General features: G+C 36.6%; 1 long non-coding RNA gene across 2 annotated transcripts in view; it reads right to left on the reverse strand.

The window, feature by feature from the left end:
• The window catches only part of LOC123824872, a 61,724-nt gene that overhangs the window by 34,297 nt on the left and 1,990 nt on the right, over nt 1–25,437 (reverse strand). For both annotated transcript variants that reach the window (XR_006786777.1, XR_006786776.1), the window contains exons 2-3: nt 19,207–19,248; nt 12,279–12,318 (exon numbers count right to left, since the gene is read on the reverse strand). This is a non-coding gene — a long non-coding RNA (uncharacterized LOC123824872). The remainder of the gene's footprint in view (nt 1–12,278; nt 12,319–19,206; nt 19,249–25,437) is intronic.

The raw sequence follows: 25,437 nt of genomic DNA on the forward strand, positions 1-25,437 counted from the left end.
CATCTTATAAAGGCTGAATAAACAACTAGTAATCACATAAAAATATTAATACTCTAATGTCAAGCTATCAATAAGTACAGGAATCAAAAAAGAATAATTTGAAGAATTTAAAATAAAAGTCTTATGAAGAACTAGATTGAAGTTATTATAGTGACTTTCTTGCCTTTCTCATATCAATTAACCTACAGATTATTTTTTGTCCACTAGTGTAGAAAGGATAATTTTTATATGTTAGAAATATAATGGGACTTTTCTAATAATTTTTTAAAATTTGGCTTTGCCAGTTCTATACCCATGTTGTCTTTGAGAGAGAAAACTATTTCTTGGCTTCCGGTCACAAAAGGTGTGAAAGCAATGACATACTGATAGGAAAGAGATAATTTTGGAGGTGTCTATGAACTTATTAAAGTAGATTGCACATTTTCCATATTTCCAAATTCTTTTTGAACAGTGCTGATCTGCTACAAAAATAATTCAGAATCAGATACTTAGCATTCAGATCCTCTGTGTTATTTAAAGCAGAGGAAAAGAGACATGAGTGGTGGATAAGTAGTGTGGCTTCCCTTGCAGGGTTACTGTTGCTAGGGAAACCACTTCCCTTTAATCCTTGTGTTCTGCCTGTCCATCCCACTATCTGGCACCATTGCCTCTCAAGAAAGGGCAACATCACAGCATGGCATAAGAGCAGAAAACAAAGAGAAAAAAACTGGTATAGCATCCTGATGCACACACATTTCTCAAAAAACCTATATGGTAGTTAACTTCTGGGAAGTGAAACACAAAACCAGTCCTCTAAAACTGCTATATGCACATGTGCTAGTGGCTATGAGATACTGCATTCACACATACAAGTATGCAAAAACACCAATTTCCAAGTCATGCTTGCGATTGCAGCAGAGAATATAATGTGTCAGGTTTGGACAGGACGGGGCTTGGCAGCCCAGAGTCCCAGGGCTTCCTGGGTCAGTATGGAGCCTTGTGATCTTTCTGAGAGGCAGAGTCACTGGCAGGCAGTATGATCAGGGAAGTGATTTTGTGGGAGTAGATTCTAAGAACCAGTACAAGGACTGAGACCCCTCAGGTCCTGGGGTCAGGATGAGGTCTAAAAACAGAGCTGTTAGTCAAATACGAGCATACTGAGTAAAAAGAAGGCTGACATGTTCAGGTAAAACAACCATAAGCCATGAAGGCAACTGCTCTTATAAATCCAACATTGACTTCCCCCTGAACATCTTAGCAGCCCACTCAAAGACCCAAACTTGCTCTAAAAATGCAAAAAACCCAAGCTCTGAAAAGTGATGATACACAGCAACTGCTCTGATTGAATAATACAGTGATAGGTACAGTTCTACTTACTATCACTTATGCATTTAAAAGACATCAACTAATCTGTACTATTTTTTGTTTCACTCTGATTTTTTAGTATTTATTGCATGTGTGTTCTGTAAACATTTGTTAAATTTAATTAAATATACAAGACAAAGGATAAACAATATCTACCAAATTCTGAAGTCAGTTGGTGATATAAAAAGCTATGAGCATAATAGATAATTATACAACTAATACTGCCAGAAAAAAATGAAAATACTTCCAGAAAAATTATTTTGAAAGAACTATAAACCAAAAGTTGCTAATTATGAGCCAGGTGTATCAATGGGCACAGCATCGTGTAAGACCATGCTCTAAGGCTCTATCTGGATTCAGTGTACTTTCTTCATTCTTGCATCAACCTGGAAATTCCCCTGATACTGCACTCCCTGCCTTATAACATATATGCTGTGTCTTCTTGAATGATAATAGAAGGTGGTCCCTGAACATTGCTACTATAAAGAACACTTATGAAGACCTCCTTAAATAACCATACTAATTTAAAAGATTGTTTTCCTGGGTTCTCAAGGATGACACTCTGCACAATCCCAGAACACCAACCTCCCATTTCAAGCAAACTATCAAATATACAAAAACAGAAGCAAGTTGTCTCAATGTCTCTCTCAGACCATTCAGAACAAAAATTCATCCTGCAGGTTTTGACAGTTTTTGGAGGCAGTCTCACAAAACAGACAGATACCTTCAAATTTTCCTTGTGTAGACATATCTGAATTGACTCTGGAACTCCCTTATTTTTTCAATATTTTGTTATTGTTGTTCAGTTACAGTTATCCCAATTTTTCCTCTGTTGCTCTCCCCTGTGAACAACCCTCCCCCCTCAGCTCTCTCGGGCAGTCCCCACCCTGTTATCCTCTCCCTTAGGTCCTTTATACATGTTCCCTGACTAGACCCTTCCCTTTCTTTCCCCCTTTTTCCCTCTCCCTTTTTTTTATCAGCTTTGAGAAACTTGGATAGATCTGCAGTCTCAGAGAAAAATCCAATTTTGTTTTTAAAGGATTGTTAAGAGAAAAATAGTAAATTGCTATAAGTCATACTAATTTTATTTCTGTTTTTTCCTAGATAAAGACTATCTTTCCTGTGACACAGTATTAAATACAGGAATCCCTTTATAAAAATTTGAGGAATTAGTCCTGAGTGTGATAAATACCCAGTCCCTATGCAATGTAAGAGGAGAGAATGTAGAGAGAGAAAAAGGAGCACATCACATTCGAAACTGTCTGTCTGAATGTGACCTCCTTCCACTCCCCAGGATGGAGCTTTAGCAGTACAGCTCCAAAGACAGAGTCATACACAGAACAACTCACATTCTCCCAAAGCCATCTGCTTTCATTTCACTCCATAATCTGATATGAGGGTGCAGCCCATGTGATGTTGTCTTTCTTCTACTCATCATGTTCCTCACATGAATATAACCTTATTATTTTATTGTTGGGCACAAACCACAAATATAACTTAGTAACAGTTCTCACAGACATCATGAGGTATCAACTCCATGCTTGACCAATTGGAGCATTTACAAGTTGAAAATTCTTTAACTTACAGTCTGTTTAGTTGAAATGTTAGTCACTGACACATAAAAACAACAGAGCTATTTGAAGAGATTGCATATATATGTGTGTGTGTGTGTGTGTGTGTGTGTGTGTGTGTGTGTGTGTGTGTTTGTATACTGAAGTAATGTGTGATATTTTAGAAAACCTCCAGTGGGAGAAGAATTTATGTGTGAAATTGGTACCCTTTCCCCTACCATCTCATGGCCCACACCAATCCCCCAGTGGAAGTGCGTTGGGCATATACAATTTAGCTTCTGCTTCCTGCTCTCCAAGAGAGAGGTCAAAATCTATCCAGTAAAAACAGTAAATGACAAATGACCTTTCACAAGAGGCTGAATGTGGTGGGAGGTGGTGAAGTGTCTGGCAGGTCACCCGTGGGAAAGTACAGGAGGATGGAGCATGGATTCGGGGAGCATAAGAGAATCCAGGAGAGACGGGATATGTGAGGAGATTGGAACTTCTGTTTGGGGTGTTCTTGAAATGTTAAACCAGTGCAAGACTAGACCCCTTGGGTCTACTATGATCTGTTTTACTACACATCATAGTAAATATCTATGATATTCAGTGCATAAATTTCTTCAGATGAAATTCCTCAAACCCAAAGTTTCCTCTGCTCTGACCCCCCAAAAAAGCTAAAGAAAATCACAAAACAATTCCATAACTTGGAAGAATATGTACAGAATACATGTTCTGGTAGACTGGCCACCTATTTATTATGAATAAAATCATACGTGCATACCCACACCACAGCCTGGACAGCAGCCAAGTTTCCCAAACATGAGAGCTTCCTCCAGCTTTTCCTCGCCTTTACACTGTTCTTTCTCTCCAAGTAGCCCAGAGCCACATTTTAATAAGTGACCTTCAGCAAGCTGAATAATTTCTTCAGTACATGGGTACATTCAAAAGCCTTGGAGGATTTAGCTGTAATAAGTAGTCCTAGCAAATATATGGTCTTATGCAGCCTTTGAAGTCTCTAAAAACTTCCCCTAAATAGTCTCAATTGAAGGTTCGGACTAGATGATTTACAGAGCCTTGCAAAGCAAAAATCCTATGATTTGGGATCAGCAGAACTAGCTGGATTTTATAGCTTACCATAGTCAATGTGATGTTCCCATCTTTAAGAATATATTTGGATCCAGGACAGGCTGCTTGAATTGTTTATCTATTAACTATTAGTTAATGTCCAGTCCTCACCGAACTAGAAACAAAACCAAATTAGGTAGAGATTTGTATTCTCATTCTCAAGCTTAAAGAATCATAATATGATAAAAAAATTTTCCATTGAATGCAATTTAAAAACAGCATAGTATTGTAAAGCCAAATATATTTTTCTTGTGATTCTAGATCCATGATCATTTGGCAGACTCAGGGTTTGTATTTTTCCCTTTAACAAATTCCTGCACATATAACTCATACCTTCCACATCTGTTTCTGTAATTTTATGAACAAGTTTGAAAATAATATAGCAATATGTTTTCAATATTTCATTATTCAATTAGAGATATAAAATATCAGAGATACTCTGGTTGGTCAGTGTTCTAATCATATGTGCACTGAATACCTTTTTTTTAATCCTCAAGGACTTTTTATACTAAGTACTGTCTTTCAAAAATTGTAATTCCATACTTAGTCATGTAAAGAATCTAGGGAAATAGCCCTGGCTGGTGTACCTCAGTGGATTGAGTACAGGCCTGCAGACCAAAAGGTTGTGGGTTCAATTCCCAGTCAGAGCATATGCCTGGGTTACGGGCCCAGGTCCCTGGTGGGGGGCTCATGAGAGGCAACCACACATTGGTGTTTCTCTCTCTCTTTCTCCTTCCCTTCTCCTCTCTCTAGAAATAAATAAGTAAAATCTTTTAAAAAAAGAATCGAGGGAATAATTGTTGAAGAAATAAAATTTTAAGTTACAACCACAAATAATAAATATATAAATAGTTATCCTCAATAGAAAGCATAGAAATTAAGAGAAAATTAATCAATTGAAATCAATGTACTTAATAACCAGTTCCTAAATGGCAAAATTGACTGTTGGATTGATCAAATTTACCAAAAACTTATTTTAAGAAGTATTCTTTTAGAATATATTTAATGAGAATGAAACTTTTAAGTGTATCTACTGAGTCTAATCTTTTTTTCCCTAAGATTTATGGAGGTCATACACTATGTCAGTCACTAGTTTATGTACTTTTCATAAGTTAATTTATTTACTCTTTGCAAGCATCCTATGAGGTATAGTCTATTATTATCATCCCTATTTATAGAGAAGGAAAGAGAGGCAAAGTCATGGGTAACTTGCCCAAAGTTACACAGCCAATAAGCTGCAGAGTTTGGCCCACTTGTTCCATACTGCCTCATAAAATGACATTCACAGAAACTGTATTAATGAGTTTATTTAAGAATGTTTTCAATCTATCAAAATAAGGATATTAAATCAATTGTGACTCTGCTTTCAAACGCTTGAATACTTTAAAAAAACACTGCTTAGAAAGATATATCCATTGACTAAAATTTAAAGAGAATATATATCTATATTTACTAAATATATTTAAGAAGAATATTCCTTATAACATACCATCACTTGGGATTTCTGCTATTCATTAGAAAGGAATCACTTGAAAAGGTGGGGAATTAAGTCCCATCTCTTGAGGGAGAATCAAAGAATTTGTTGGCATAATTTAAAACCACCACACAAAGAAAAATGTATTCAAGAGAAAATATTAAATATAGAAATGTTATATGAGGATTTCACAAAATGAAGCTAAAAATACCATTGGTTGGATGTCATAAAAACACTTTGAGATTAGGGGTTTTCTTTTTAAATATTTTCTTTTAAAAAAGAGATACTTGGTTCACTATATGTTTTATGTGTTTTCCAATGTTGAAATTGCTGCAGCCATGATCAAAGGCTTGTAGTGTTTAGGGCAAGAAGCTCTTGCTTGTGTACTCAAAGAAAAAATTTACTTCCTGATTAATTTTTGGTTTAGTTCACTGGTTGCCCCTTAGCCAATTGTATGGGTTTAGGGTGGCTTAATACTTCTGACAAGCATTCTCAGATCTTATGAGACTTCAATCCTAATCCATTTTGGATTATCTACAGAACAGTCCCTCTAAATTTTCTTATGTCTTTTAATGAATTTGTCCCAAGGCCCCGCATAGAATTGTGTTAGTCATCCGGGAAGGAAATTTAAGAGTCAGGATTATGTAACTCCTCCCTGTGTTTATTGTAAAAATGATTGCGAAGATGCTGCCCATCACTTTATGTGGTATGCTCTTTATGAAGGCCCTTCCTCACCTCAGAATAGGAAAAAAGAAATTGGCTTCTCTTAAGAAATTGATTTATTTTTGTCTTATGGACACTGTAAATCACATAGCTGATTCCTCTTTCACTGGCAGTTAGAAAGTTCAGAAGCATGTTTTCAATTCCTTCTCAGTGTATATAAATTTTATGGCATGTGATATTTGAAACAACTTACTCTTGCTACATCATTTTCTACCTACCTTCATTCTTCTCTGTCCTGTTTTCTTCATCACATCTTAAAATTTATTTTATTAATATACAAAACATATTTGTAAAAATAAGTTTAATTACTCCTGAGAACATTTGGAAAATGCATAAATATATAGGTCTACTAATTAGACCTATTTGTCATGGTGATGCTTCAGAACACAGTTTTGCTTACCTGTACTTTTCAACTAAAAACAATCATTCTTTAATAAATCCTTCTTCAAACATTTTCTGACACTAATTTTCTTGTGTCCACATGCATGTCTTCAGCTATCACTTACACTAGATGTGACAGCCAGGAAGATGTGCTACTGAGAGCTCCCTTCAAGAAATAACTTGTCATTCATTAGGCAGTGAGGAGGGCTGTTAAGTGACAGACTCCAGCTGTAATTCTTTCCAAACTCGCTGCAGTATTTAAGCCAAGGCTATGCTTTTCCTGGAAGCCCACAAATAGTAACTGAGGTGTTCTAGAGCCTGGCCACTTCTGCCCAGTGAGGGATACCTCCAGTAGCCAATCTTCGATCTGCGGTTCACCATTGAGTTGGGCAGGACTTCGTCATATCTGCATCATTGCCTAAGGCTCTCCCTGACCAGTTCTGCCACTTTCCTGTAAGGTTTCAGGCCAACGTCATGGTGCAAAAGCAGTCTGTGATGAGTCTTTTTTTTTATTTTTATCACTCCTTTGCCTTTAATAGGCATTATCAACCCTCTACATCTCTGATCAATAAACCTATGTTACTTCTAACTCCAAATCATCATCTGATTCTCACAGAACACAGAATGCCACATCAGAAAACTCACAAATATATATCTTTTCCAAGTTCCAAGCATATAAATATATATATCTACTTAAAGTCATCTCCTGGATGTCTCAAAGACACCTTAGATGGAACCTGGCCAAACCGAGCTCCTAATTTTCTCCTGAAGTTTTTTTTTCTATCCTGATGTTCCATATCAGTGGATGGTCCAAGCATCCATTTGGTTGTGAAAGCCAGAAAACTGGGAACTATCCTTGACATTTCTTCTTGCTCATTCAGTTCATCATAAAGTCATGTTGGTCTTCCATCCCAAACAAAATTCTCTTTCTCCTTCTCTCCAGCTTGCCAAAATAGGCATGGTCTAGAAGGCCATCATCTCTTGATTTCATTCTATACTAGCTTCCACCATAATCACCAACCCATCCACCATTCTCCCTATTTCACCCAGAGTTATTTTCAAATCACACATCTGATTATGTCACCTTGTGACTTAAAATCCTTCCATTATTTCCTACTGCTCTTACAATGAAGATAAAAGTCTTTAATACAGCAAGTCCATGTCAAGCTCCAGTGTCATCCCCATTCCCCTTGCCCCAGAATACTGTTTAACTCCACGATGGCAGGGACTGTGCCCATTTTGTTTTTACTATTTTATCTCAGAATCTGCTTCAGCACCTGGCATAGGCCAATACTCAATCTATAGTTGTTAATACATGATTAAATGATTGAGTACATAAATACATCAACTGAATAAGTCTATTCATAATCCACTGGGTACAATTTGTGTTTTCTATCATGGTACTTTATGTTGGAGTTGCTCATCCAAATATTACCATCCTTTAATTCTTAGTTAAAAGACTGGCTCCATCAGGATGGCTTCCTTGATTTATCTAGTGGAAAATACTCGTGTATCTGATTATAAAATTCTATAGCCTTTTTATCTAATTAAATATCTTTAACATAACTAATATATCCAATTAAACTGCAAGTTCCTTGAAGGTGAGTGTTGAGTTTATGCTTTTAATTGTCCTGCACATCACCTAACATACTTGATTGATTAACTGATTGACTGATGTGGCAATATCTGGATGATTTTTCCTGCCACTAGAGCAGTGACTTTCACCTAGTGTGCCATGGCACAGTGGGGCGCCACAAGAATTCTTAAAACATGCAGTACATGCATATTTAGTCAGGGGCCCTGATCTCTTTTCCCTTAGATTGTCAAATAAAAAAAAAAGACAACAGCCAACACAACAATAGCCATCTTGTGTGAATGTATCAAAATTATACATATTTTTGTCAGATCAGCAAAAATATATATATATTTTGGTGTGCCACAGAATTTTAGTAATTAGTTTATGTGTGCCAGGAGATGAAAAGAAAAGTTGAAAGTCATTCCACTAGAGCAACTGCGGTGATATTAGAAAGAGTGGATGAGGCTAATAAAAATGTGATGGCCCAGTAAAAATGTTGGTTAGGTAATATATCTCTTGAGTCTAACATAAAGGATCAAGAATAGGAGACTTATTTGCCCTATAAATTTTTGTTAGTTTTCTAAACTCAAATGTCATAAAATCTACTCCATAGCTACAACATGTGTGGTGGGTGTATGTTTTAAAATATTGCCTAAGCTTCCCATCAGAGAAATTTTCCAAAAGAATATTATGTATGCCACTGAGGTGGAGCCTAACCATGGAGACTCTTTGAAGCTCCCCAGATAATGCTTAAGTGGAAAACCACTTCAATCACTCAAAATTACCATTTTACAATTATGGGGCGAGAAGACTCACAGCTCCTTGAGCCCAGCAGTTCTTTGGCTCCGACTCTAGACCAGACACTTTCATAAGTGGTTAACGTGGTGATTGACTATGTTAATAGCACGGGGTATAAGCTTGAAAGGATGTTTGATTTTAGTCTGTTACTTATTTCTACAAGATGTATCTATCAGTGGGTGATTTACTTTGGACTAGAAACAGAAACTATTTCATCCCATAATTAAGACCAAACCATTTAAAGGGGCATTTGCCTGAAATATGTGAACTACCAGGCCAGAGAGTTAAAATTTGAAAAACATGTGAAAACTGCTCAAAATTATATTCTGTCATAATATATACCCATGAAAGGACAAGACGTTTTCACACAAAAGTAAATTAATGCAAGAAAAAAGATGATAAAATATGTGCACAATCATTGCAAATACTGAGAGACAGAAATATAAATTTAGAAACTCAATAGCTTTGTTAGTAACCAAATGTTATATCTAAACTTCACCCAGGATAAAAGAACTAAGGTAATAATATCAAGTTCAGATATTATTTTATGTTACATACATTTTTAAAAAGTTTAACAGATGATATAGTATCCAAAAAACTTTATACCTCTCTGGCCAAGCATAAAATTTAGGTTTAACTTGGTCCCAATTTCAAAGATTTGTGTTACTTGCTACGGGGAAATTAGGTATCACCTGGAGGTGTAAGGACATCGTTTTTTTGCACTGACTTTGCAATTTGCATTTGTCTGGTCACTATTCTTGCTCCTTCCATGATTTTGCATGTCAAAATTAAATAGTAATATTTTTACAAAGGGAAGTTCACACAAAAAGTAGAAAATACTCTTCAACATAGCAGATTCACAAATAACATATTACTTCTTTAAGTTTATTTTAACAATTAAGAACAGAAGTTTATCTTTTCACAAAATGCAAATAATTGCTCCTAGCCTTTTCCTACATTTGTGTTAAGTGGGTCCTAGTTGCATAGCTTAAATTCAATATCAAGTTCAGTGCACACAAAGAATGTAAATCTTCCAATAGTTCTAGAAATAAATTTTATTTGGCTACTACTCAAACAGTATCTTTGTATGTACAATTAACCAAAACAGTTCAGTTCTAATACAACTGTTAACTAGAAAAAATGAAACCTTTTCTCCTATGTCTTGCCTCCATTACCATTTGCTCCAGCAAGACGTGAGAAAAGAATTATGCTGCAATATTTAAAAGGAATGATATCCATGTTTTGGTTTGGTCATAAGAAAGCAGTCATATAAATTATACCTAGTAGCATTTGGAGACACAATTTCGAAATGGGAAGTAAAAGAAAATGGGGCTTAAATGAAAAGAATTAGTACTAGGAAAAATTTTGTATAATGATGGCCTTGAAAATTATAGGGAAGAAAAATCATCTTTTTATGGGTTTAGTCTTTCCTGAGCCTGAATATTTGCCCTGGGTGATGGGTATATGCATGAGTGTGTGTGTGTGTGTGTGTGTGTGTGTGTGTGTGTGAGAGAGAGAGAGAGAGAGAGAGAGAAATTCAACAGCAACTCACAGCACAATAAGAGTAAATCCACCTGCCTGCCACTCACACCCTTTGGGAGACTTTAGAGACAAAGCCCGGAAGACCACACTCAGTCTAGACCTTTCCGTGAGATCTGGAGTGTGAATGCTAAATCTGAATTATCTTCCTTGAGTCCCCATTGAAGTGACAGAATTTTAGGAAAGAGGAAATTAATTCTGGAATAAATTCTGAAATTAATCTTTGTGGGTAAGTAGAAAGTTCTTAACAGTGGTTGGAGAGATGGCTAAGGAGAAACTCTTAGAATCGGAGATAGAATGAGATTGAGAATAGAGACAACTTCCCGAGAGGCCCCTCAGAAAAGGTGCAAATCCATGGGTGCTTCCCTCTGGGTTCTGGGAGAGCCATGTCAAACACACTTGTTGATAATTCTTTCTCCATTGCTTTTACTCTTCTTCAGTCCTTTAATAAATTCAGATATACAGTAGTAACTGTTTGTAGTGACTGGGAGGTGGAAGTAAGTAGGGCCATTATGCCCCCCCCCCTTTAACTGTGTGCATGTTCTGCAGAGGATTTAGCACACAGCACCAAGTTCCTGAGGGAATCTGAAGTACATGAACATGGTAGAAAAAAGTCAGAGTAAAGCCTTGCATCTGTTTTTTCTATTGTATGCCATTGCCTGCCACGTCTCTTCTTTCTATGTGCTACATTAGATATTGTGGAAAAAATGTTTTAAAACTGAACATTTATAATAAAAAATGGGAGGGAAGAAAGAACTAGAAAACAATAGTGTAGAATATTACATTTCTCTTTCCAGTACTCACTGAATTTACTTCTTCCCTAACCTTCTACTGATAAACATATTCTATCACAAAATCATTGTTAGAACCTTAGAGATTTTGATAACAAAATGCCAAAGAAGCCAAAATTTCAAGTCATTTCCAAAGAATATGAACAGATTTTATTTGAGAAATTGTTAAAAAAAATCCCACATGTTGATGTGAGCACAAATGGACATTAAACAGGTGGACTGACCAAGACCTGCAATGTGTCAATAACAAAGTAAGAGTCTGCTGCACCCTGCCACGCTGTACCACCCATCACTGTGTAAAGTCACCCTGGACACCTAGATCATAACGAGCCTGTGGATCTCCTGGGACCTTGTGGAGTGACAACAGCCCTGATGGAACCCCGAGGGCAGGTTGTGACTGCATCACTTCCTTTGAAAATATGGAGCTGAGTTCCAGTATCAGTTTCCAAGCATATAAGGATACTAATAGTTTTTATTCTTTATTCAGAATTAAGAAAGGGACATGGAGCATCAAATCTGACATGCAACAAATCCTTCTGTCTACAGCCCCGAGAAGCTGTGATATTTAGGTAGTTAAAAGGTGACTGGCAGGAAGATCCACTGTGCTCACTGCGTTTGACATGCATTCAGAATGTTGGGTAACAGGAAAATTCTGAATGCAGGATATAGATTTCTTGTCATATATCACATTTAATAGATATATTTAATATTCACTATTGAATATTAAAACTATATTCCCTTGAAGCAATAGAGGCATCAAGAAGGAAAGAAAAATGACATGTTATCTTTTCTGACATAGTGAACATTGAAAAAGATTTAGAATAAATACTAACTTAATCATGACAGGCATGCCTGGGGAAAGCGCGTGGTAATTATCAAAAGCACGAGAGCATCAGAGGAGGAGTCCAGCAAGCTCAGTTCATCCATGGCTGCGACACAAATTATATAATCTTGAACAACCTCAGGTCACTCACCTTGGCTCCCCGCTCTGTCAAAGGCAGCTAATCACATGACCTACAGTTATTGTGAAGAACAAATCAAACAATGGGTATGATTACAGCAAACTCACAAAATATAAGTTAATCTAGTAGTTTAATGAGATAATACACCCATTATAGGCACATTACACTCATTAACTACAAAATTATTTTAATTAGCAAATACAGATTGGCTGAACCATCCATGTAAAATTAGCAAATACAAATATTAAATATGAGTATTTAAACAGGAGTGAGAGAAACATTGAATCATTGTTTATTGAGAGTAGTGTCAGAAGCTGAATTGATTCTCATCCCAAGTGACACAGAATATCTGTTGCCTTCACATATAAAGTACATCAAACTCTTGGAAAATTATTGACATTTTAAAAGAAATATTTTCAATTAACATTACATTCCAAATGGTACAATGATTTTAAAGAAGAACTAGTAGAAAAAGTAAACAAATATAAGTTGATTTTCAAGTCTAAAAGCTTAAAAACATAAGAAGTTAGAATTGAAACAGTAAAGGAGTAGGCTGTAGAATATGTGGAAATTTGCATATTTCTAGTTCCAGAAGCACTCCGCACTTGGGAGTGCCTTTCTCTAAATTTTCTAAAACATCCTCTGGCACCTGGTACCGGCCATGGCTTGTGGTGCTATCTAGACAGTGTTTTCTGAGCTGAAATCATGAACCACAAGAGCTTCAATCACCATTTTTCCACTTTGGGGAACACACCGACTCTCTTTCCATGGTGTGAAGTCAACCAAATACCCCAAGGAGCTCTGGAGTTGATCATTCACGCTGATGGAGTTGTCCTGTACCCCCGCAGTTGGTCCTATTCATGGAGGACAGCCTGATGAATGGATAACTCCCAATGTCAGCACAGCATTTCTTTCCATAGGATCACATGAGAGTGGGTTTGAATGGATAACTCCTGACATCGCATTGCTTCATAGGATCACAGGAGAGTGGGTTGCCATAATGGCAATTACACGCAGCAGATGTTGGTTGATGTTATCATCAGCCATAAGACAAGTTCTGGACTGGGTTACCAAGGATCCATTGCTGAACCTTGGGCTTGAGCTACGTGTGTTGGTTTGTGAGTGAGCTCTCCCTCAACTCTTGTTCTGACCACAGTGCCACCTCTGGTTCTAGTATCCAAGAGTGTGCTTTACCCTATGCAACCCTGGCTACTGGCCCCTAGTGCCATCACCTATCCTCCTATCCTCCGTATAGGCTCTATGCCATGTGTCTGCAGCTCTCTGGGTGCGGATGCACTTTTTTTAAAAAAATTATTTATTTTTAGAGAGAAAGGGAGGGAGAAAGAGAGGGAGAGAAACTCAATGTGTGGTTGCCTCTCACATGCCCCCTACTGGGGACCTGGCCTGCAACCCAGGCATGTGCTCTGACTGGGAATCCAACCAGCAACCCTTTGGTTTGCAGCCTATGCTTAATCCACTGAGCTACACCATCCAGGGCTGGATGCATTTTTTTTCCAAGGGCTTTGGTTTGATAACTGCTCTTGCCTTTGACCAATGTGATAATGCTATGCTCTCCTGAGATGATTTCCTTATACAAATTGGACTGTTCTTTTGCTCTCCCATTCCCCCAAGCCCTGTAAGTATTCTGTCTGCTGATTGCGGTGTGAGGAAGGAAGACAGGGGAGTCAACACTGAATGAGATCACATGCTAGGAATGCAATGACTATAGCATAAAGGATTCAAGACAAGACATTGTTAGAAGACATGTTGTTTTATGTTTATACTAAAAACTTCTAAATGGTAAATTTAACATGAGTGAAAAATAAATTGTTGTTCACGCTTTCCTGTGTAGTTTAAGTAAAGCTTACATTTGTGAGCATTATCTAGGAATCAGTGACAACATTTGAGGGAGGCCTTGGAAGCTAGCTATCATGGGAGGCACTGTGAATGTTGCAGTGTCGAGTAATCATGTAACCAGAATTAAATAAATAGTATTAGGGAACTGCAGAAACAAGATCTCTATTTTTCAATATCTGCAGTTTCCAAAAAGCTATGATCCTGTGAGTAATAACAATGTTGATGCCTTTTTTCTCGATGAGAGATATAAAAGTAGCCAGGGATGATGCATTCAACAATACACAACATGAAGAGATGGTTCCTGAACCTGAAGAGGGAGAGAGAATGTCTGTACACTGTTGGGAATGGCCATCTGCCATGGGCCCTGAGCAGTCAGTCCTATTGTTGCTCTGTGTGCCAGGTTACAATGTTTATCCACCTTCTGATATTGATCAGTTTCTGTAACTAGTCACAGGGACACTAAGTGACTGCAGCAAGGCTGGGGGGAGGGGTAAGGCTGAATGGTTTGCTGCTTGCTAGAAAACAGCAAGTTGCAACTTGTTAGAAAGTTCTGCTCTCCTGGTCCTTGGATCCTCTGCTATAACACAACCCACTGCATGTTCAGGTGGCATCAGGGCTCATAGTACCAACCAGTGGGACTTGGCAAAGACAACTAATGCAAATATGCTGATGGTTATGCTGTTTTGTGTGTGTGTATGTGCTGTGAACAATTTATTCCTTTGTCTCTGACCCAAGAGTCTCCTTGAAATAAAAACTAACTTCTGAGATTGTAAGTAGGGTAAACTCTTACAGCCTTCATGGTTCTTGGCAGACAGTACAAACAATTCTCAGGTGCATGACTGGACAATAAACACATAAAAATCTTTCTACTTATTATTCTAATTTTTATCAATATATTACTGTAATTCACCTGGACCTATAAATTCATAATGCATTTTAAAATCAAATTAGCTATGTAGACAGGGGCCCAATAAAAAAAATTTGCTCTGGACTCTATACACTCCACGTATAGACCTAGGTAGGGTGTCATTATTTGGAACAGCTACTTTGCTGTTAAGCAGAAAATGTATTCAAACTGGTTTTTTGTCTTGTGAAACTAAGAATTCTAAATGAATATAATATATATTAATTATTACAGTCCTCAAAGCAAGTGTTGTATAAATAATCAAAAAGGTAAAAAATAATAACTAATACTTATATTGAATTAACATATACCACACCCTGATCAAATATTTGATATATATTATCTCATTTAATCCTACAGTCCTATTATCCCTAGCTTTTTTTTAAACAATTAATACTCCTGAAATTTCATACTTAGTTAACATTTTAAAATATTCTACTTAAAGGTATGGGTAGATTTAAGCTTAGGATAAGAAGAGTGTCAAAGTAGAAGGTGGGTGTGTTTGCAGATATATTCAAAGGGCATTGCATTAAACACTCACGGATTGGATAAGATCAACCAAGCCCAGGAAAGGAACTGCAAAAACCAAGGTTTCCAAGGACCTCAGGGCCTAGAACTAGAGATTTGAATGCTTTGCTCAAGAGTCTGTTTCTCACCTTCTCCCCCACCCCCCTTTGTCTTTTATTTCTTCCATCTGTCTGCATAGAATTTGCAGTCCTAGCCTGAATCACAACTGGCAACTCCTGGACTGGAATCCTCACGTCTTCACCACCTAAGATAAAAGGGCCCATCCTTCTAACTTAAGTTCAAGTTTGATTGGCACAATATACATCATGTGCTCACTCCTTAGATTAATCATTGTGGGCATGGTGTATTATCATTACAAACTTCTATTAACTGTTGAGTTTAAGCATTTAGTAAAGAAGAAGAAAAAGATGTGGGGGAAACCAAACAAAGAAATATTTACAACAATAAATTAGACAATGAGTCAATTGCCAAAAATTATGAGCTAAAATTTAGTCAATTGTTAACACTATGAGCTAACCTTGTCAAAATCATTGGTTTATTCTTCACAAAGAAAGAAGATCTATTGTTATGTAAGTATGCAACTTGAATGCCATCTAGGGAGCCAGAATCCAGCAGCTCAGGGCCTCCTACTACATATGAGCATAGCATTGAGGTTAAACAAATGGTGCTCTATCTACCCAAGGAATGTACTCCAAACATTTTGTAATTATCATGGACCTCAACCCTAAAACATTCCTATCAACAAAAAGGGATTGCCTGGTGAATCCAGTAAAGGCAGTAGAGTTTATTCTTTATCTCTTACTAAGAACTATACTAAGCCTATCTAATCTCATAGGAACACTAGCTGATTGAGTAGCATGTTTGAATTTACATTAGAAAGGCAAAATGACTTGTTTAATATTGCACATAACAACCATCTAAGTCTAATTATAGATTTTGACATTAAAGGTGCTCCTCAGCTAACTGTGAGCTCTTTGCAATAATTGACACTTTCAAAATTTGTTTTCATAAACTTGAAAACTTTAGCAACCTCTTTCACTGGAGGGCCATTTCAAAGACTACTTCTGACAGGACTGTGTTATATTATGATGGCTTGTGCTCATTCCTGGTGGTGACACCTTTTTATCTGAGCACCATGGAGCCGTATCTGTTCACCAAGGTGGCTGTTAGTGCTAGATAACTCACTTAGATACAAAAAAGTACATGCCATAGTGAAAAAGCAGGTTAAGGGGATGATTAGAAGGGCATTTTACAGAAGTCTGACATAGGCGTACCCACAACTACCTCTACTTTGAAAAAAAAAAGAATAATTGTATTGGAATAGATATTGAGGGCCTAAAAATAAGTCCAAAACACCCAGGCAGTCACTATCAGCATTTATGTCATCTGGCAGACACTGGTGGGGAGACTTTTTAAGGCTGGAGGCCCCTTCTCCAGTTTCACTGGAACTAGGTTCCTAGGTACTTTTGCCTTTGTGGGCCCCTTTTCTCCATTAAAAAATAATGCATTGTATCATGTTATTGGCATGAAGATGAAGATATTACTATTTTATATTGAAACATTTTTAACCTAAAAGCCTGTTTTAAATTCTGATTTAAAGGACATTAAAACACATTCGTGGACTCCTAAAAGCATTGTGGTCATAAGACACTGTGCCTTCTGTGCCCAACAGATAAGGTGGCCTTGGCTAAAATCACACCTTTTCCTCTTCAAGAATATTCAGCCTTTAAAATATAGTTGCTAGGTTGTTGTGAGACCAAGTATTCTAAATGAATAGCCAGTGAGTCCTAGGATGTACTAATTTTAAAAGAATAACTGCAGAACATCGTCACCCACAGGCAGTCTGTTGATTTAACCACAAATGTTAGAGTTGAACATTTTAGAATGAAAATAAGTACAATATAGAAGCAGCTTTTCCTAAGGCTTTCCAATGTTCCTTTGAATGGAATAAATTGGTAGAACACAGTGTCTGCTTTAAAATACACTTAACATTTGTTGGTTAATCCAATGCCACATTTTGTACTTTAAACTACCGAAAGGTAAGCAAATGGTGGGATTTGTTTGACAGAAATAAACATATCTGTCCTAAATAAGACAAAGCCATTTTACATTATTCATTCAGTCATTAAGTAAATATTAATTAGTGTCTATTGTATAGTTGCTAGGAATGTGAGCTCAAGCCTGAAAGTGTGAAAAAACCTGGTGAATTTAGAAGCCTGCAAGTAATTGTGTAGGCTGACTCTCTGTGCATTTTGAGGGGTAGTAGGTGGTTGTGATGATGCTGGAGATGCAGTGATCAGGTGTTAAAGGAGATTATTTGCCTTGTTAAGGAAGTTGATTTTTTTCTGAAGTCAATGAGGACCCAATGAATTATTTTAACTGAGGAATGCCATGATTAAATTTAAAATTTAGAAAGAGATCTCTAGTGGAGCATGGAGCACTGGTTTGCAACCTTTCTTTCAGGATAGAATCACAAGTAGAGCCCTGAAACTTGCCAGTGCTGAGAGCATCCCCTACAAAGACTCATTAGCCTCAGGTAAGGCACCAAGTACAACGGCTTTTAAAAACTGACCAGCTGGTTCTCAGGTACAGCTGAGGCTGGAGAACAGGAGTTGTGGCAGACTGGCATGGAACAAGACTGCGTGACGCTAAGTGAGAAATAATAAGAAACTAATCTAATAGTAGCAGAGAAAAAATGCATGTAGGAACAGAAAATCGGGTTGGTTGGATTTACCATAAATTATTTGAAAACGGTTAGTATAATAAAACTGGTGTCTCCAGGATCTAGCCACATGGCTCCACCGTGTGGATAAACTGTGATGTATCAAGTCACCTGATTGCTTGTTTCCCTCTCTCTGATCCTGTTTGCTCATTAATGTGAGACTGTTAGTAGAAATAAATTTTAAAAGGCAAAAAATAATGTGATTAGAAGAAAAATATACACTGACACATGAACACTTTTAGAACTCAGATACTTTATTCAAATCTGACATAAAGCTTTTATGTATGAAATTTCTTTATAGTTTTTCCTTAGGCACAACATTTATGAAAAAGGCATTTATTTGCCTTTATTAAGTCTAAAAATCTATTATATAGTGAAATTATCACAGTTGTTTTTGAGTAAAAGATATAAAGAGTGTGGCTCTGAGTACTAGAAATGCCAAACACAATTATTTTTTTATCTCAATAGTATTCCTTGAAAGTCGCTTCATAATCAGTCATACAATTCTTACTCTTTGCATATACTTACATAATTCAGGTAGAAATTTTAAATTGATTAAAAGAGCAAAATAAACTGATTAATTTTTGTGACCGCAGAAGTTTCTCATCTTATTTAACTACTAACATAATTCTCTTTAAAAGCTTGGAATGTATGATTCTTAATGGCAAAATAAAACATCTTCATAGTCTGTAAACTTTCATACATGATTTGCTATTGTAATTTCTCAATATCTTCAAGCAAATTCTGAAAATGAGATTATTAAACTACTGATATTAACATTGCATTTCTAATTCTCCAGCCTCTGGACAACTTGGTCAATAAGCACTTTTCCAGTTATAATTAAGTTGTTCTTTTCACCTCAAGGTTTGAACCAAGTTTAAATTTTAAGTCTATAATCTAATATATCAATCCAAAGATTTATGTTTTACCTCAAAACTGTCTTTCTTCTGGAAGAAACATAATCTTCACCACTGAAATATATCAAATAAAAGAAAAACAAATTAAGTCTAAATATGTGAGTGGATAAAAATACTGCCTTATTGCAATGATGTTTTTAACAAAAATTGTCTAGATGTGGAACAGTAATTAATTTAATAAATATTTTTAGAATATTTTCCAGGTGTAAGGTATTAATTATGTGAGCATTATAGGTAATAGATGTCTAAAAACCAGGATCTCTATTCTGAGGGAGTTTATATCTTTGGAGCAGCAAGTTAAGATAGTCACACATTAAACAGTCAAACAAGATGATACAGATCACATTTAAAGGCCAAAAGAGTGAAGCATACATAGTACAGGGAAGAAGAGATCCTAGTAACTGGAACAGTTAGAGAAAGTAACAGAAGTAACAGGATTTAAGCTAGATGGACCTAAGGGAAATTTGTACAGATCGAAGTTTCCGGGACTGTGGTCAGGGATAGTAACGAGCACAAAAACTGAGAAACAGAATGCAGCTTGCAGGCCAGCAGCACTGGCCTAACCTGGGACCACGTCAGAAAGGAGAACCTTGGTTTCTGCCTACCGCACCAAATTCTGCATTTTAACAAGAATCCTAGGTGATATATACTTATATTAAAATTTTTTAAGTAATCGCCTAGAACATTAGTTAGCAAACTTTTTTTTCTTAAAGGGTTAGATTATAAATATTTTTGTTCTCCATCTCAACTAGGCATCTCTGCTGCTTAGCATGAAAGCAGCCATCAATGACAATGTATAAATAAATAAGCATAGCTAGATTCCAATCAAACTTTATTATTATGATGGTTAATTATACATGTCAGCTCGACTAAATCAGGGGGTGCTCAGGTATTTGGTTCTGGGTGTGTCTGTAAGGATGTTTCTGGATAACAATTGAATTGGTAGACTAAGTGAAGGAGATTGCCCTCCCCAACCTGCTGGAGACCTAAATGGGAAAAAAGGAGGGAGTAAAGGTGAATTCACACTCTCTGCCTATTTTCCAGTTGGGACATTGCCCTTCTGTACTCAGACTAGAACTTACACTATCAGCTCTCTTGTACCTCCAGTTTGCAGACAGCCAATCATGGGACTTGTCAGCCTCCATACCTGCATGAGTCGATTCCTTATAATAAATTACACACACACACACAATCTCCTAATATATATAATCTCCTGATATATAGGCCTGGACAGCGAGAGTTGAATTTCATATAATTTTCAGGTGTCATTAAACACTTTCCTTTTTTTTCAACTATTTGAAAAACTTAAAAACCATTCTTAGCTTGCTGCCCATACAAAAACAGACACAGGCTAGATATGGTCTGTTAGCCACAGTTTGATGGCTGACTCCTGTCTTAGAAAACTGAGCAGTGACCCAGTCAGTGTGGCTCAGTTGGTTGGGCATCATCCTGCAAACTGAAAGGTCACTGGTTTCATGGCATATTCCTAAACTAAGGGTTTGGTCCAATTGGTGTTTCTCTCTCACATTGATATTTTTCTCCCTCTCTTTCTAAAATTTAAAAAAGAAAAAGAAAACTGAGGAGGGACTAAAGATACTGAAAACAAGTTACCCTTCTATTATTTTTATAATCTAAATTTTAGATTTTATAATAGAGGAGTAATACTTAAAGGCGGCAAATTTTTATTACTCTACATTCAAACGGTATTTTAATCCAATTGTGGAATAAATTTTTCTTCCCCCTTTCAGCCAGTGAGAATGTGATTAATAATTTTTTCAAATAGATATTCAATTTCACAATGCTCGTTGTGTGTTTATAAACATAAGGCCAACAAATGATTAAACACCTTTCATTACTTTTTCTTTTTAAAGTATATTTTATTGATTATGCTATTACAGTTGTCTCAGTTTTTCCCACTTTGCCCCCCTCCACCTGATACTCCTCTCCAGTGATCCCCCTTCCTTAGTTCATGTCCATGGGCCGTGCATGTAAGTTCTTTGGCTTCTCTATTTCCTATACTGTTCTTAATATCCCCCTGTCTATTTTGTACCTATCCAATTATGTTTATACCTATAATTTTTCTCCATTCTTCACCTTCCCCCTCCCAGCTGATAAACCTCTAAATGATGTCTGTATCTATGATTCTGTTCCTATTCTAGTTGTTTCCTTAGTTTGTTTTTCAGATTCAGTTGTTGATAGTTGTGTTTGTTGTCATTTTAATGTTCATAGTTTTGACCTTCTTTTTTTCTTAGATAAGACTCTTAAACATTTCATATAATAAGGGCTTGCAAGAAGTATTCAAAGTGATGAAAAGCAAGGATCTGCAACCAAGATTACTCTATCCAGCAAAGCTATCATTTAGAATGAAAGGGCAGATAAAGTGCTTCCCAGACAAGGTAAAGCTAAAGGAGTTCATCATCACATCTTTCAGTATTTTATCTCACAAAGGTAACCTGAAGTACTACAACTGATCTTAACCAAAAGGCTCAGAAGTAATTAAAGGTAACCAGAAATAAAAGTGTGGTTTCCGTTAATCAACCTAACATAAAAGGTGAAGCCCAACTGTGATAAAGGCACTGTCATTTTCCCCATTACCTGGGCTTTAAAAACCAAGTACATTGACACAACTGAAACAACAGTTCTCAAAGTGGGTCCAAGTTCCCAGCATCACCTGGGAACTAGTTAGAAATCCATATTCCTGGGCTAAGGGCCCAGTATTCTTTGTTTTTACAAGCTTTCCAAGTGGACGTTGAACACTAACGTTTGAAAACCACTGAACTCGAGAGAACTCTTGCTTAAGAATGCAGATTCCTGGGGCTCCACTCCAGACCTATTGGATGGGAACCTCTGACTTGCATTTTAACAAGCTCACTGATGACTGTTACGCTTATTCATATATGTAACCCACTGCTTTAGAGTTGCTATTTTCTTTCATCCCACTACCTCAACCAACCTATGGGATTTTGCCAAATCCTATAAATTTTACATTTGCAAATACTTAACCTAATGCTAATCATCAAACTTAGGATTTTTATAAACACAGATTCCCAGGCCCTGGTCCAAAATTACAAACAAAAAGGTATTATGTGAATGCATTACCTCTAATAGAGCATATGTTATATCATATATTGCCTATCTTGGGAGCATGGTTGGGAATTCACCTTTATAACACTGAATTTGATGTAGTTACTCCAAAGAAAAGACATCTGGAACTCACCATGACTATTGACCTCCTTGTTCTATTTTAATGTGAACTGTATAAAGTTATCATCAAAACAATCACAAATAATTTCCAGATTAAAGTAATGCAACTCTGATAATTTTACTCTCACTGAAAAAATTTTTACTGCACTACATAAAAATTACTCAGCTTAACATTCAAGACCCACTGCTAATCTTCTTGCTAGTTCAACTCAGTGAATTCATCTTATTCTCCAACCAATCAAGCTATGATCTTTTCTGGCCTCTAGATTTATACCTTGTACTTTGTGCCCCTTTATTTTGCCTAAGCAGATCCCACCTACCTAAAATGCCCCTTTCCTCAATGTCAGTAAAAATTCAAATTCACAGAAGTGCTATATCCTTCAATTAGTCTATTCTATATACCCATTAACATCTAATATTTATTGAACAATTTGTAAAAGTCAACCACTCTGCTATATCTTCACATGCGTTGACTAATTTACCTTATTTTTCAGACCATAAGATGCACCTAGGTTTTAGAGGAGGAAAATATGAAAAAAAATTTGAAGCAAAAAATGTGGTAAAATATTTAATAACATAACATTTCACCAATGTAAACAGAACTCAACAGCAGCATTAACAACCATTATTTCTCCCAAATTTGGGGAAGGGAAACGTGTGTTTTATAGTCTGAAAATTATGGTAATCCTCACAACCACTTTATGAAGTAGCTACAACTACTTTCTTCACAGCATAGCACTCAGGGTAAAACAGAGTGAAGTGACTTTCCCAAGAATATTCAGTAGCAAGTAGTCAAGCTGGGATTCTGATTTTGTATCCTGAGCTCTGAACACTAGATCTACTGAGTCACGAATGAAATATTTCCACCCTATTGTTACAAAACTGTGTTGGTACTTTGTATAATAGATGTATTCATGCTTAACTAATTGGTATAAAGGGATAAGGTGGTAACAGATCACTTTCAATCAAGGTTGTAACCGAACAAAGGCTAAGGAGAACTGTTTTTTGGATTAACAGTGATTTTTTTTAAATCCACAAAAACTACCTTCAGGTGGACCACTTACCCCTGGCTAGCAGACACATTAACCCTTTAAACTGTGTTGTGGCTGGTTGGGGCCAAAGAAGTAGGCTTGGGGTCTGCTACTGGATTCAAATAGGGGTCTTGTCTACATCAGTACCAGGTATTCAGGGGCTTCAGTATTCAGTAGTACCAGCCTTCAGGGGCTTTATCCAAGATTACTGTCATTGACAGAGGGCTGTATTTGTTCATAATTCTTCAACTATACTCTAAGGACCCTGAAGTAGGAACTGTAAAATAGTCATGTTTATGACCCCATTACCATCATCACCAACACCTGAGAATTAGTACCAGGCCTTGGGTTTAATGGTGATTTAGTGAAATATGCTGAAATGAGCATGAATGTACAGAATTCATTCCTCAGTATGTTGTCAAGCCTCTTTACACCTTGATTTTAAATAGTTCTAAAACAAAAGAAAAAGTGTTTCAATTTGGGTGTGGTTACATTTAGATCAAGGGTATTTTTAAGTATTGTTTATTTTGATTTTTTTGCCTTTTCTTTAGTAGTACTCTGTTTTGGAGAATCTAGGTACTTGCTGCAAGCAATTACTTTTCTTAGTCCCACTGACAAGTGGGGAAAAAACTAGAAAATGATTTTAGAGCCAATGTTAATTGTATATATCAAATAGAATTGCAAATAGCTTGTTTTTGAATATCATTCCAAAGCTATAGTTAGAATGTCAGAAACCCATGTTAGTAGCTGAAGGGGTACAGTTTCATGTCAGGTTTTCAAGTGAGAAAGACACTCTGTTTTGTGAGCATAGTTGTGGTTTTAGTCTGCCCACCACTACCATTTTTTTCCTTGTGACACTGAAATCAGAAACTAAATGAGTATGAATATACTGAAGTGTTTGGGGAAAAAAGGACTATAAATTAATCAGACCACTTACTAAACTGCAAAATTATTCCAGGTTGCACGCATATTTATTGAATCCCTCCCTTACCTTTCTTATTCCCCATTTCTTCCTTTATTCCTAAAATCAAGCAATCTAATCTTTATTATCCGAAATCATTAAGATCGCTAGGGCAGAGTCTGAAGAAGAAGGAAGTCTGTCCTATAGCAAGAGAGAGAAATTCTGAATACTTTAACGGGAAACTCTGGCATGGCACATGGGGAAGTAGAGCCTGTCTGCAGTGACCAGCAGATGACGCTTTGTATCACTTGATCTCTGACTGGCAACCCTGGATTTTGAGGTAATGCCTGCAGTCCAAATATTCAGTTTGAAAATACATACTATAACACAATGTAACAACTGCAAAACAATAAATGAGATTGTGTTTACTTAAAGAAGTCACTGTGATCTTTCTTAATGACACTTCTGGGTGGTGCCTAATGAATTTATATCTTTGTTTTTAAAGGAATTTTTCTATTACTCTGAAAAGTATAAATTCTGTTTTGTTTTTTTGTTTGAAACATCTCTATCTAGTAGCAGAGACATTGTTATTTAAAAGTAATGAGAAGAAGATGAAGGGATTAGCCAAAGAACGTATTTGCATAACCCATAGACAACGTGTGGTAACGCACAGAGAGAAGGCAGGGGCAGGGACTGGGTGGAGGTGGGCAAAAGGTATGGGGGTGGAATCCAGACAACTGTAAGAGCATAAACAATAAGAATAAAGAACAATAACAAAAAATAAAAACAATTTAACAATAAAAATACAATAAAAGTAATGGGGAGGAGCGAGGAGTGAAAGGGAATTGGCCAGGCATTGATAATTGTTGAAATACACTTCTCTCTATTCTTAATGTTTGAACTTTTCTATAAATAAAATGAGCAGAGAAAAATACTTGCTACTTTTTAGTTGAAACTATAAATGAAAATAGGTAAAGGCACCAGGTTGTAAGTCCACAGTCTGCCTTCTGCAGTAGAGATAGCAAAAGAAATTTGTGCTCAACAGGCTCAACAGGGAAATGCCACTCAGGCAGGCTGACTAGTTCAGCATCCAGCCTGGCTCACCTT

Source organism: Phyllostomus hastatus, unplaced genomic scaffold, assembly GCF_019186645.2.
Source record: "Phyllostomus hastatus isolate PE091 unplaced genomic scaffold, TTU_PhHast_1.1 phas_contig_58, whole genome shotgun sequence".
In the NCBI taxonomy this organism is placed as follows: Eukaryota; Metazoa; Chordata; class Mammalia; order Chiroptera; family Phyllostomidae; genus Phyllostomus; species Phyllostomus hastatus.